At 38.4% G+C, this 3499-nt stretch overlaps 1 protein-coding gene across 2 annotated transcripts in view; it reads right to left on the minus strand.

Moving 5' to 3' along the window:
• Positions 1-585: 585 nt before the first annotated feature.
• The window catches only part of pex5lb (peroxisomal biogenesis factor 5-like b), a 57516-nt gene continuing 54602 nt past the window's right edge, over positions 586-3499 (minus strand). For both annotated transcript variants that reach the window (XM_044368757.1, XM_044368756.1), the window contains one exon: positions 586-3499. This exon is cut by the window's right edge and continues 1749 nt beyond it. The gene's annotated coding sequence lies outside the window, so the exon portion shown is untranslated.

The raw sequence follows: 3499 nt of genomic DNA on the forward strand, positions 1-3499 counted from the left end.
AGTAACCATGGCAATGGAGCTTATATCAGGGCATCACGCTGGGCGGTAGGAGAACGCCTGAAGAGTGGTCTGCAGACCAGGGTGTACATGGATGACATGACCACAACAACAACTACAACAACAACAGCTTGTACCAAGTTCCTCCTGGACAAACTTCATACTAACATCAAATGGACACCAATGGAAACCAAGTCAAGCGAATCTTGCAATATTTCCATAGTCAAGGACAAGCTCACATAGACAGGTAACCAGTAACAACAGACCTGGAGAAGCCAATCAAAAGCCTTGAAAGACACACAGCAGGTGCAAGAAATGAGGGACAACACTGCTTTCCCGCCTTCTGCACAAAGTCGCTCTGTCTCAGGTCACCATGTTGGAGAAACTGATCAGCTGACATGTGAGGAAGTGACTTGGATTACCAAGATGCCTCAGCAGCAAAACCTGTCGCTGAAATAAGGTTCATGTTGATGATCTTTACAACAAACAACTGTTTTGTTTTTTTTTTTTCTTCATTAAAAACTATGAAATCTTTATTTATTCAGATTTGATCTGACTCGCAGACCTCAGATGAAATAATCAGAGTGGTTCAGCTTCCGTATCAGTGATTTAATCTCTAAAATATCAGCAGTTTACATGTGATTATTGTCTGTACAGTGACGTTTACATGAGATAAAGAAGTGACAGGATGTTAAAGACAAACAGAATCCATGTGAAGCTGCAGAGGAAGATTCACACTCAGCATCTTCAGCAGCTGATGATGTTATTGATCAACCAGATTCTCTCCTGGTTTTTAAATTTCATCCATTTGTGATGTTAAATGCTTTATTTTACAGCTCCTTTAATTTCCTGGCAATTTTCTGAGTAATTTAAATGCAGGTGTTTAATTTTTAGGACGTTGTACAGAGAGGATGGTGCAATTTAGTACAAATTCTAAAAAAGTGTTGAGTTGGTTTATTTGGTCATTTTTCTTTAACTGAGAGAAAATACTCAGTTCTCAGTGAGGAGTTTTATCTGTCAAACTACATTTTAGCATATTAGGTAGTTTATTAAAAACACTAACGAGCACATTTCCTGTAAACTACCACATGACATCATCCTGAGAATGAACAATTACACAGCAGAATCAATCTGATCTGCTACAACGTGTTTCTGTCAGTTAACCAACTGTCAAGAGTCTAAATTAATTAATCTATAATGAGCAGCTACTTACCAACTAAACCAACTTAACACTTTGTCAGTTTTTCTCTTATAATTTATACCAATTGTAAGACGGTTTGCAGTTCAGGTAGAGCAGCCTCCTCAGTTGTTCATTGGCCAGAATGTAGATGAGCTCGGCAGGAGCCAATCAGCTCCTTTGGGTGGTTAATTGATATATTGGCTGTTTAGTTTGTCTGCTAGTTGTTGATGGAAACGTTTGGAGATGAAAGTGTCTTCCTGGCCGTGCAGGACATTATGTGCATGTAAATTTGCTTTATAATCTAAAGTAAATATCAGATTATAGATGATAATATATGAGTTAGTTTAACATGTTGGAATCTTATTGTTTATTCCCAACATGAACATCTGGAGTAGTTGATCAATTAATATTTTCCTACAAGCAAATATAATCTGAGCTACACGTTGGTGTTCCGCTTAATTCACTTTGAGACTAATTATATCAATATGTTGTATTGATACCCTTTCAGTGTAATTATTATTATCATTATAATTATTATTATGATTGTGAACCTGTACAGTCTTACAGCCATCAAACAGCATCAAATGTCCTAAAAATTTACTGTTAAATACCAAAATACGCAAATTACTCAAAAAGCTTCCAGGAAATCTGTATAAATGAGGAGACTTGTGTAGTAAAGTGTTACCAATAAATGTAATAAAGTTCATTACAAACCACAACAAACCCAGCAGCTGTTTCTCTACTTAGATTCAGAGTTATTTCTATGAAACAGCTGTTTTCTAAAAGAGTCTCACAGCTGATATTTAGTCTCAAATCTGCTGTGAGTTTGTGAATCTTCCCTTTAAAAGCTGCAGCAGCAAACAAACAATTTAACACCAGAACACTGAATCAGCAGCAGCTCTGTGTGACGAACAAACTGATCATTTAAATAATTCAAATGTATTAATTATAGAGGAATATATTATATATTTGTTGACAGCTTTTGTAGATTGATGCGTTAAAATAAAATTCATTCTTAATATTTGATGATTTTACATCAGTTTGTTTTTTTTCACCTGAGAACCGACGACAGAACCGAACAGCTGAGTGTCAGGTATCAGAATCAACCAATCACAGAGCAGCAGGTGTGAGCGTGTTGGTGTCGCCGCCTGCAGGCGAGGATGTGAACTGCAGCAGCTTTGATCGGATTTTAAAGGGCAATTCTGGTGATTTTCTATATTTTTCTTCTTGTTTGGATCCAAATCAACAAATTGATCGCCACAAAATTATTTATCAATCAATTAGCAATGAATGAGTTGACTGCTTTTTGCAGCTTTAAAGGGAACAGTGTGATATTTCATCCCTTCGTGTCGCTGGTTGCCTGCAGATGTTCCAGATGTTAAAGCTGCTGCTGTTGCTTTGTTGACCTGCAGGAGGCGACGTCAACACGTCCTGCAGACGAGCTTCACATGAACAGCTGAGTTTTTATCTTCTGGAGGAAGTTTTACAATCTGAGCAGCACAAAGTTCTCAAAGAGACATTTTATGGCTTTAAAGGTTTTTAAAGGGAAGAAAGTGACGAGAACAAACGTGACGTCACTTTAATCTCCTCTGAATCTGTAATCTATCTGACAGACCTCCACATCATCATCGTCATCATCATCATCATCATCATCATCATCATCCAACAGGCAACTTTTTATTTCATTTGTTAATTTTCTACATCGAGCAACTAAATCAGAAGTTTCCTGACGCGTCCGGAGCCTCTCAAAACGCCTCTAAATGTGATTGGACAGACCTGCAACCAATCAGAGCAGCGGAACGTGAGACGTAGCGCCGACTGACTCACGACTCACGTCAACAGCTATAAGTGCTGTTGTTTGTTCTTCTCCTTTAATAAACAGACTGTTCAACATCAGCAGCAGCGGCCATCTTGGTTTTTTACAAAAACGTCTCAACGACACTCCTCATTGGTCAGTCGTCGTATCAAACCCGCCCCATATTAGATAAACGGCTGTGATTGGCCAGACGCAGCTTCCAGAGCAGATAAAACCTGAACCTGCAGATCCGTCTGTTTGTTTGTTGTTGTTTGTTGTTTACTGTCACAGATCCAGACTCATTTATATGATCAGATTAATACATGTAGTTCAAGTTTTATCTTATTGTAAACCTGCAGTAACACAGTCAGACATGTTTTCTCCATGTTTACCTGAACCAATCAGATGTTACCGTCACCATCAGGCCTCATGGAAGAACCAATCAGATGTTACCGTTACCATCAGGCCTCATGGAAGAACCAATCAGAAGAACCGTCTGAGAAACACTACGTTGATGTAAGAATCAA

Source organism: Thunnus albacares, chromosome 12, assembly GCF_914725855.1.
Source record: "Thunnus albacares chromosome 12, fThuAlb1.1, whole genome shotgun sequence".
Classification (NCBI taxonomy): Eukaryota; Metazoa; Chordata; class Actinopteri; order Scombriformes; family Scombridae; genus Thunnus; species Thunnus albacares.